Source organism: Pseudorca crassidens, chromosome 4 (assembly GCF_039906515.1).
Source record: "Pseudorca crassidens isolate mPseCra1 chromosome 4, mPseCra1.hap1, whole genome shotgun sequence".
Taxonomy (NCBI): domain Eukaryota; kingdom Metazoa; phylum Chordata; class Mammalia; order Artiodactyla; family Delphinidae; genus Pseudorca; species Pseudorca crassidens.
The window spans coordinates 12,397,059-12,408,655 of record NC_090299.1 but is presented as its reverse complement, the minus strand read 5'-3'; the positions used below and the strand labels follow the sequence as shown (position 1 = coordinate 12,408,655).

Here is an 11,597-nt window from a genome sequence, read left to right as displayed (position 1 = left end):
ACCACAAGTTTACTTAAAGGTAAGGCTGAGAGGAAGCCCCTCTCTCCCTCCTGTCGTTTCCTACAGTCAGCCTGAATCCAATACCTAACTGCCAGTATACAGTCAAAAAGGAGGACTCGGAAGTTAGTAGTAAGGTGACTTACAAAGACATCATTCACAACTCTGGGAATCACAAACATCTGATTTTGTGAGTTAGTTTTATATCAGCTTCAGAATTGGGAAGAAGCTCCCCACAGTGATTCTTTGCCATTCATTTGCTATTTAGTTATGAGGCTGAGCATGTGATAAGAAGCAAGGATGTCTGGTGAAGTCAGCTGTAGGGTGGACTTCAGTCGACAAGGAAAATCTGGTGCTGGAGGCTGGTTTGGAGCCCTCTTGAGCATCACAGTCAGGGCCTGGGATATGACTGAAAAGGGGTATTATATTTTTCTTCCAAGAAACACCATGTTAGATTAACGGTGAATCATGTTACTGATTTTCTCCGAAGATACCCCTTCATTGTGTCAGGCTAAGATTCAAGAACATTTCCCTCTTTTTCAAAGCTCACTTCCAACACTTCAAAAATAAGATGTGCCATTTTGTATATTCAGCGTGTCAGTTGCTCAGTGTGTGTGTGTGTGTATGTGTGTTAGTCACAGATCTTGCAGTTGCACGTGATAAAGATGCAGTCAAACTTAAGAGACCAAAAGGAGAATTTATCATCTCACGTAATTGGCTGTGGAGGAGAGCTGTCTAAGGAATAAACCTTACTTAGGCACCACTGGGTTCTGGGCTTCAAACAACGTTATGAGGCCACTCCTTTCACTTTCCTCAGAGTTGGCTTCATTTTCAGGCAGTCTCCCCGCATACTGTGGCAAAGATATCAGGCCAGTACTAGCTCTAGGCTTCTATTTTCCTCACACTGACTGTCCTAGTGAAAAGAGAGTCTGTTATCCAACTGTTCAAGAAAAAGTCCAGGGCAGGGCTCTGATTCCTCAGCATGTCTGCATCTCTTAACCATCAATGTGGCTAGGGAGACGGGGTTCTTTGATAACCAAAGACTAGCTCATCTGCCTGATTTTGTATTGGTGATGAAAGGATTTCCCACAAGGAAGAACTGTTCAGTTAGCTGAAGAGAGGTGAAAAGAAAGCATCATGGGAAGTCAGTAATTCTGCATTGCTTAGAAGATAAAGGGTATGCATGTGAAAGTAACTATTTGAAAGTGGAATTCTGGACTAAAATAGAAGGACATGTCTTCATCAGAGTTTAATACAAGCAAACAAAAAACATACCCAATCTTTCAGTAGAGTATCCTTTTGTATACTTAGTTGGGAAGTTCTCATTCCAATAAATTTTGCATATAATCAAACCACTTTTATCTCTCCTGCAGTTAATTGAAACAGAAGCATACATCATTGTTATGACACCTATAGGTAATTTCTATAATGCATATTATTGATTGGGTTTTCTAAATCTGCTTTTACACCTTAAAGCTGAGTACAAAGGTGATTCTGACAACAATGGGAATAAAATCCTTTAAAAGCAATCTCGTGGTCACACATTATTTTATTGTAATGGGATTCTCTTCATATCAATATATTTCTGTAAATCGCCTTCTCAGTTCACATGATCAAAAGAAAATAGAAGGCAAATATAGTCCCCCAGTAGTTATTAGCACATAAATAATTGTATTTGAAAACAGAAGGCAAGAAAGAGACATGCTGTTTTCTTACCATTTCAATGCCTTTGGACTCTATAAACTTGTTGGGTATTATACACATAACAAGATTAACTTCAATTCATACATCTCTGATTTGTTATTTTTCTATACAATAGATGAATAAAAACATTATTTTAGACATATAAACATACACATATAGTGGCGCACTGTTAACATATGCTTGTGTGTATACAGACACACACACACACACACACACACACACACCCCATGCACGTGTTGAGCGTTGTCACGCATTCTCAGCCCAGGAGAGGTGGTGCAGCAGGCAGAAGGTATCCGTTTGGCCATTGAGCATTAGAGTTGTGCTGCAAACGCTCTCAGCCAAATAGCACTTTTCTAGACACTGAGCAGAGAGTATTCTCCGATGCATTGTTTTCCCACTACAGCTCTCTGTCATTTATTTTGTTCTCTGAAAAACATCCCTGACCCAAAATGAAAACACATCAAGAAATAAAATAAGATGTAAATTTGATAGTGCAAATCTGTCCAACGATGCACAGAAAAGGTTTGACTGAGGTGTAAGGTAACTTGAAAGAGACAGTGTAGTCTACTGAGCATGAAATGAGCGGTTGGTGAGTGTTTGATGGCAATCAGTTGGCATTATGAAGGGAATCATAAGCAGCATTATAGACTGGTGAATAAAATAACAATTATTTACATAATAGACGGAAGAAATACCAGAGGCATGTTGTGATTTCAAGGTATTCGAAGAGAATAAAAAAAGATTTCTAGCACCTAGAGGATACCACCACAAGAAACCAACAATGCTATATATGTCACTGAATCAGTATTTCCAGGAAAGCATCCTCTCACCCTGTCAGTTCAAACCCAATTGTTCTTATTTATTTAGAGGGAATTCAGAGATACATGAGTGAAAAGATAAGGAAAAATTATTTCTAAATGTCAGAATATATAACCACAAATCAGAATACTTTTTCTGGCTTATACATAAGCATATGAATACTTATTTCTTAATAATAACTTACATTATTAGTATACGTTTTATAATATATGCAATGCCTTACACCATTACTAAGTGTATGTTTTTTGTGAGCCACTTGATATTTTCAAAACACTGAAGCAGAATTCTTTTCACAGAAAAGCTATTTGTGGATACCTTGTTAAAATGACCATTTGCCTCATTCTTCTTTAATACATTCTTTATAGAAGCTTTGCTGAAAACAAAGTAAAACTATAAATGAGCTTTTCTTATAATAGTGTTAATTACAGTCACACTGTGTCTTGGTTTAATGCAGCTACAGAAATTCTTTTCAGTGGCAGCAAAAGAGCAAAGAAATGAAAGCAGGGACTCCCTAGTCTGCATTTCCTTTTCCTCCTTTCAATTTTTATGAAAACGAAGTATCACTTTAATCATAACTTTATTATTTATCCTTAATCAAACACAACTGTAATTTCTAATTGTTATTCATCTTAATAATTAATGAAATTATATTGGGAGAGTTTCTGTAATATGTACAGACTGCTCTCCAACTGTCCAATATAATTACTGATGAAAAAAGAGCCATAATGAAATGGAATTTCACAAGTGTTTTGAGTTCACGTGCACACAAGGGGGACGCCGTAGATCATTGGCATTAGCTAATGATAACCTGAGATCAAAGGCGGAGCCCTATGGAGCTGCAGCTTTCAAGGTAGCATAATAAGTCTGAAATGTCAAATGAAATCTTCCAAAAATGAAATTTAAACTACAATAATGGCCCATCCAAACTGTCAAGCTGGCTATCCAAGTGATATGTATATGATTGATGATTTCTAAAGCTCTAAGAAAGTGAAATAGTTCTAGACAAAAGGCCAAAAGCAAATTCTTATTTCCAATGACAAGAAAAGTAAATTTACCAGAGCTGTCATGTGGTTTACCTCGTGCCATGCCAGCAACGCCCAAAGTAACTGACCTTACCAGGAAACAAAGAAGAAAACAAAAGAAGGATCGGCGAATAAAACTCGTACTGCTTCTACATAACAATCTTAATCAGGAGACTCTCATTCTCCTGTTATCTTACATACACCTGCTTCTAAAGCTCTGAATCTCAGCGTTTAGAGTAGAGGACACCACTGTTTAAAGCACACAAGCACAAAGGTAGAGATACGGCATCCAGCAGAGAATGAAAAGTTGTAAGAGCACACAAAGCTGCCGTAATGGCAGATCCCTGATTATATGCAAGTAATTAGTATAATTCTGATCAGAACAATCCTTTCCCTCCAACAGTTTGTTGGATTTAATGATAATAAGACTTTAAAAAATTCTTAATGTATGTCTCTGACTCTACTGCAAGCATTAAAAATAGAGCTGTGAAGCCTGTGAGCTGAGCATTCACTGCTTCACTTCTGAGAGAGAGAGGAGGGCAAAAGACGAGCTTAGGGAGGATATTTCATTAAAGTCAGAAAGAACTTTAATATAGAAAAATTAGTTCCGTGAAAAATCTTTTTCCATTTCCACTAAATCGGAAACAATTTATACTCTGAAATGAGAATTGAAAGAAGAGAAAAAAAAAAAATCCTTAATTGGTCTGGACTTTTCCATTGTGCTTCTGGAATTCTGACCCTTGTACTCTATTGAACCTACTTGTTTCAATTATTCGTTTATTTGTTCTTTCACTCACATATTCATTAGTTATCAATTGATGTATTCTTCATACATTCATTCATACATTCGTTTATTTATTTAACATTTTCTGTGTGTTAGGCACCAGGCTATATACATGGACCATGCAGAAGTGTATATGGCACGAGGTCTGCCACCAGAGTACTTAAAGGGACAGACAAATGTGTTACTCAGTACAGGTAATAAAATGTGATACAACTTGGTATGTTAAAGAGGAGAACAGAAGTATTAAAACCTGCCTGTGCTTGTATCGTAGATACAGTCAAGTAAGCTTTCAAAGAGGAAATGTTATTTGAGGATTTCTTATGCTAGTTTGTAATTTACCAGAGAATCTACAAAATCTATACTTAAACAGGAAGAATATTTTGAGGAACATTGACATTTGCAGATAATTAGAAAGGACAAATTTGAGGCTTATTTTCTATTATGTTTCCCCAAATTGCATATTTCAAGCAATAGGTAGTCAGATTTGTATGTAATGAATAAGTAGAACAAGCAAATGGAATAATAATTCTTGAGGAAGCAGTGATTATATTTAAAATTATGTCAGCCTTGACCACAAGGCCAACAATATGTGCGAGGTAGGTTACCAAGAGGGCATCAAACTTCCCTGCATAGTTATTTAATCATTACTAAGCAGGATGTGTTATATGAGAAGGTCAGAGTCTCTGACTTATTAATACAACTGGGAGAGTTGATTTCTTCTAAGTATGCTCAGCGTACTCACATGGGGCCAAAACCTTGAGTGGAAATCCGGAGAAGGCGGCTTTCTGCCAGAGGAGATTCTGGAAGTTAATGATGACCTATGAGATGTCCCTACATGGTAATAATGGGGTGGCATGAAACTGAATTCATAAGAGAAATGCTTCTGCTAAGAAGAAAAAGAGTATGCAAAATTCTAAGGCACTGGGAAATAAATTAGATTCTTGACCGTTATTCTTCAGTCTTGTTATGGAGAAGGATCTTAAAAGCTTAAAATATTTTATTTTTCTGGTCCATTGAGTACTCTTAATTTTGTTATAATTTTTCTGGTACCCAGTAGAACCTTAACTTAACCAATGGTTCCATTTTACAGCTGAACCACTATATTGTCAACATATTACTTTGTCTTTATTTAAAACATGGAAGCAAAACTATACATGGGAGTGTTATTTATCAAAGATCAATTTTACATTTGTATATCTTGCTCTACAAATATAACAAATAGATACTTTCCATGGCACTTTTTCGTTTTCACTAACAGGAAACAGATTGGATTTGGATTCATGTGACATGAAAGTACTTGGATTTTTAGACAGAAAATTTAGTTGAATATTATCTTAGCTTGGGGTTCCCCCAAAGCAGACACTGAAGCAAAGAGTTGTTTTTATTTGCAAACATCATCCCAGGAAGTGGAAGTGAGGAATAGAGAGGGGGAAAAGCCAGGAAGGAGGAAAAGCCAAACAAAGATGGGTTATTAAGGTTCCAGTAGGTTCCCTTGGCACCTCGTGAGAAACCTTATGAAACATGTTTTAGAAGTTTCCACTCAGGTGCAAAAAAGGTGGAAACGTTTATTTATTGGTCCTCATCATTCATTGTTCAATGGTAGTGCTGTAAATTTCTGGGTGGGCACGTTGTGAGATCAAAGTGGGTGCCTGTGGGCTCCCCACACTATAGCTCAGAGAAGCCCAGGAGGAAAGAGTGATGTAGACGGTTCAGGCCTGAGCCAAGGAGTCTGGTGGCTCCCAGGCAAAATAGTGGAAGCCTGTGCAGGGCTGGTGAAGACAGCAGTAGCTGAAATAAGAAGGGCCAAGAATTGGGATGCAAGACGTGCCTAATGCAAATGTTGCCTGTTCTTTAACATAGAAGGAAAACTGTTTACAAAAGCTAAACTGGCAAATTTATAAGTACTGCAAAACAGATTTTGCAGTGAAATATAGCAGGTAAATATGGCAAAGCTCTAAACTCTGATCATGTCTTCTCATTTTCAATTAATTCCAGTGACCACCTCCTCTTCACCCTGTCCTTAGGGAGCAAACCCAGATTCTTTCATCTCTACCAACATTCCACAAACACTTGCTCCAGAGACCATTTTATATTGTTAAAAATCGTTGAATATCCAAACATGATTGTGTTAATATAGGTTGCATTCATATTAACTGTATTAAAAAATTAAAACAGAAATTGTAATGTGGCTCGAATACATTTAAAAACGAAAACAATAAACATATAACAAGTTTAACAATGATAATATTTTTATGAAAAATAATGCTGTTTCCCAAAACAACAAAAAATAGTTGGAAACAAGAGTTCCAATGAAACAAGAGTCTCATTTTCCCACAGTCTCTTTACAAATTTCTTTAATGTCAGGATTTATAGAAGACATTTGGTTTCTCATATCTGCTCTGCATTCAGTCAGTTGAGGTATTACATGGTATGTATCCCCTAGAAAATGCCATCATATACTCATGAGAGAATGAAAAAGGCAAATGACATCTTAATATTATTATGAAAATTGTTTTGTCCTTGTAGATTCCCTGGAATAATCTTAGAGACCCCCAGAGGTTTTCGATGCCACTTAGAGGAGCCAGTGGTCTATACATATACATATAGCCCAATCTGCCTCATTTCTTAGTAAACCTTATGGTACTGCCATAGTGAATATTACCATTGCCCACAAGCAGCCTCTAGACTTCTGCATCCAAATGTTCCACCCACCTTCCCGTCTCCCCATCTTTCTTTATACTATTGGTGCTTGTCTAAATCCTCTCAATTCCCTTTAGGAAATTATCCACAATACTTCTATTTAGCAAGCATCATTTTCTTCCTGCATATAACTTATTTTTGTTTTTGCCCCCTTTATTACTTTACTTTGAAGGCTCCGTACCCTCTAACTGATGCTGGTTGGTCAATAAATAGCTGTTGAAAATATGATATGAGTGTTTAGTGTGTCGTTTACCTGTCTTACAGTTTATAGCACGTGGAACAATAAACCTTTCCGTTTTCTCATCTATGCATTTCGTTTCTGGTGACTTTACTATTATAGATTGAGGCTTCAGAAAGCTGTAAAAGAAGACTCACATGTGTAAGTTCATCTGGCTTGCCAAATGATGCAGCTGGATAACACATCTCTTTTGTCCTTATGCCTATCCAATTATTGTTCTATACTACTTAGACCAGACAGTTTTGTTTGACAGAGGTTAAGTGAGGACTGGGGAAGGCAGCCTATTCAATGCAAAGGCAATATTGTACTTTGTAATTGGTAACTACGTATCTCTCACCAGTTGTCAGGGATGGCTGATCTTGGGTTTTTGCAGGAGACTGAAATACTATTGAACTTGTGAGTGAAAGGATTAATTTACACACTGTGGCCCTGCTGATGCATAGTATGGCTCAGACTCTGACGAACATTGTCAGGTAGTTGGTACCTGGTGGCATAGACCAGGGACTACCTGGCAACATAGATTTCCAGTTTTTCCTTATTTGAATAGCTGAAGGTAGCTGAATTTAAAAGGAAGATGACTCTATTGCCCCGTAATTCAAAGATTGCCTTATTATGACCATCTAAGTGTTTATATCTATATTATTTTCTTCCTTCTCATGCACAAGTCCTACAACCTTAGAGAGAGATATATATATATATATATATATATTCTTAATAACATAGAAAGGGAAATATATTTGTATATATTGTCCCTGTCTGACTGTGAAAGGCCAGTTTTAAAACTTAAAAGCCCTTTAATCAAGAACTAGCTAGACTGAAATTTTGGCATAGCTGAATGCAATAAGCTTGTAAGTGCCACATTTTCCACAAGTGATCTTCCCTGCCTGTACATTAATCCTTCTTACATTCACTTTACACAGAAGGTGCACTTCAGTGAATCTGGATACTAATTAATTTCAAAGCTGTAATGCACAGCAAAGGGATATATCTTTAAAATAACTAGATTAGGGCTTCCCTGGTGGTGCAGTGGTTGAGAGTCCACCTGCCGTTGCAGGGGACACGGGTTCGTGCCCCGGTCCGGGAAGATCCCACATGCCGCAGAGCGGCTGGGCCCGTAAGCCATGGCCGCTGAGCCTGCGCGTCCGGAGCCTGTGCTCCGCAACGGGAGAGGCCACAACAGTGAGAGGCCTGCGTACCGCAAAAAATAAATAAATTAATTAAATAAAATAAAATAACTGGATTAGTTAGATTAAGTGACAATTCAATAGAAAAGGAACTTTCAAATCCCATTTAAATATAAGATTAAAAGATGCAAATTCATCTGTAGAGAAAAGCCTTACTGACTTCAGATACACACAGTGACAGGTCAGAAAAGATATCTCAGTGTTGTTTTGGTTAATATGTTTGTTTGCGTAGTTCTAAGCATGTGCTGCTGTAGCTTGGGCATTTGGATCCTCTCAGGTCCTTTAATGAAATTTATTCTCTTAAAATATCAATAGACTCACCAAAAAGGGTTGTTTTATTCATTTTAAAATACTCCTGATGCAAATATTATGGGAAAGTAGGACTTTGGTGGGGGGTAAAGAGAAACAAGCTGAGAGAAATATAAGCAGTGTTTTATTATTGTCTCTGATTTTCAGTAAATTAACAAATATTTCTTTGTCCCACTCTTTTGCGTTTTTTAGCTTACTGTCTCTAGTATGTCATCTCCCACAATTCAAGTATCTTAGTAAAACCATTGTTCCATTTTTAAACTATTTTTCACTGTCTCTCACCTTTCTTGTATCCTTTCCTTTTAACTCAGCTTTACTCTAATGGTCAACCGTGATAGTTACTCCTTTGTGTATATCATCAACTCCCCTGTCCCTCTTTTACTTGGTTTTACTCTCCTGGCTAAACCACAGCCCTGGTTAAATCCAGTTCTTTACTTTCTCTGTACTTTCCCCTGCGCAACAGATATATACACATATGTCTCAATTTAAATGAATAGTAGTTTACCTCAAGAGGCCCTTAGAGAGTTGCAGTAATCATTCTGTATTTCCCAAGTCACTTCCCATTCCAACTCTCCTCAATAAGTATTTCATGTCTTCTTTCTCCTCAGTTCTTCCAATACTTTTTCCATCATCTTTAACCTCAGATTTTACCTTGTAATTAGAAAATGGAAGCTATCAGAAGAGAACTTCCACCAAGGTAGCTACACACCTGCCATACCTGTGCCCATATTCCCTACCTTTCTTCTGATACTACAGATGAGTCGTCTGTGCTCTGAGCTAACACCAAGTACTACTCTTGTGCACTAGATATCGGCTTTCTTGTCTACTGAATTACAACTGTCTCTTCGCTCATCATATCCTCAGATTTCTTTCTCTATTGGATGACTACCATTCGCACACAAATATGCTGATATTTCTTCTATTTGAAAAGAACCCTTGCTTGATTAGCAAGCTCTGTATTGCTAAAAGCAATGGCCAGTTCTCACCCTTCATCTTATTTTATCCATCAGTAGCATTTGCTCTAGTTGATCACTCTCTCCTCCTTGAAACATTTACTTCCCTTTCTCTTAATTCTTCTTCTGTCTTGATGCCTGTTAGTTTTCAGTCTTCTTTTCTAGGTCTCGAGTACTCTGTCCATGGACTTTTCTCCTCTATACTTTTTCCCTTGGTGATCTAATTCTTTCCTAAGGTTTTAAATCCCATCTCTGCACCCATGGATCCGAAATATATATCTCTGTCTCTGCTGCTGCTGAAAGGTAACTATACAGTATTTCTTGCTGGTGATTAGGAATTCATAGCATTAAGACAGATATAACAGAGCTTTCTGGCTGGCGAATACATGGAGAACTGGGGAGAATGGTGCACCTGGAGAGGTCATGGAAGCTCTGTACCCTTTCCCCAGACCTTACCATATGCATCTCTTTTATCTGGGTGTTCCTCAGTTATAAAAGTTAAATCTCAGAGTCATATCCTAGAAGATGTACCATAGCCTTGAGAGACCAGGATGCTGATAATTTAGACCATTCTGCAGGTGCTATCAGAGGATGGGCAGCAAGAGTTGCTCACATTGTCATAGGGAAAATGGACAGGTAGGAGCCAGGGTCTTTTACTGAAAGTATGATGAGAAATGCTAACATCCTTACAAGTACTGCATGCAGTTCTTGAGTTTGTAACACAAGTGAGTATTGCCTTGGAAGTCTTAAGTAAAAACTCTTTGGATGTGTTTGATGATAATCAATTTTTGGAAATATCGAAGAATATCTTTGATGCAATTCATGATATAAATTGTTCAGTCATGGTTATTTGAACCCCAGAGGAACTGAAGGATGTTTCTGACCTGGAAGGGGATCAGGAGGTCTACAGTTACACCAGCATTCAGCATTCACACCAAAGGGAAAACTGACGGAGCTAAGATGACTCAAACACCTGAGGCAGAAAAGGAAAAAAGTGCTGAGCAAGTTGCTGATTTCAAGAAATTGAAGAGTAAGCTGTATGTTGAGATTGAGATATGGACGATACAAGCAATGATATTGTTCTGACCAAGAAATTGTGTATGATCATAATGGAGATGACAGACTTCGCAAGGGGCAAAGGACTACCAAAGCATGCAACTGATGTGATCTATGCAGCTAAAATGATATCAGAATCAGTGTCAAGGATGGATGTCCTCTCTTGGCAGGTTGCCAACCAGTTTCCAGATCCATCATGCAAACAGTACTTGTTGGATTACTGGAACAGATGAAGTTCTACTATCACCAAATGAAAGTCGGCAGTCAAGTTAAAGCTGAGATCTACAACCTAGGAGGGAGAGCTAATCATGGCAGCTTTGGACAGTGTCACCTCCCTGATCCAAGCAGTCAAAAATTTAACGAACACTGTAGTTCAAACCATGAAGATGTCTACATTGCCTCAACCAACATTATCTGAATTCAGAGTCCTGCTGGGCCCTGGCACCCAGTTGTGATGCAGAGAATGAAGGCCCTGAAAAAATAATTAAATAAAAATCCTTGATTAAAAGAGAGAAGCCAGAGTAAATGTGTGCAGCTGTTGGATGAGACTCAGCAAAGAAAAATGTCTACCCAGTGCAAGGAATGAGTGAATTTAGAGGAAGACATATCTACTGAAACAACTCTTCGACTCTAGTCCCTTTATTACAAAACCCTGGCTAAACTTACTACTTTTTTTTGCATTTGATTAGTTCTGCAGGTTCACCGACTCTTAGAGTTTAACCCTCAAATAACATGAACCATTGCAAGCTGAACCAAAATGAACAATGTATATTTGGGATCATGTCATTGTCATCTCTGTATGGTCAGCACCTAGTAAGTAATCAGTATATG

At 37.8% G+C, this 11,597-nt stretch overlaps 1 pseudogene; it reads left to right on the top strand.

Moving 5' to 3' along the window:
- The first annotated feature begins 297 nt into the window (after positions 1–297).
- On the top strand, positions 298–11,381 carry LOC137224147 (catenin alpha-3 pseudogene; annotated as a pseudogene).
- Positions 11,382–11,597: the final 216 nt, after the last annotated feature.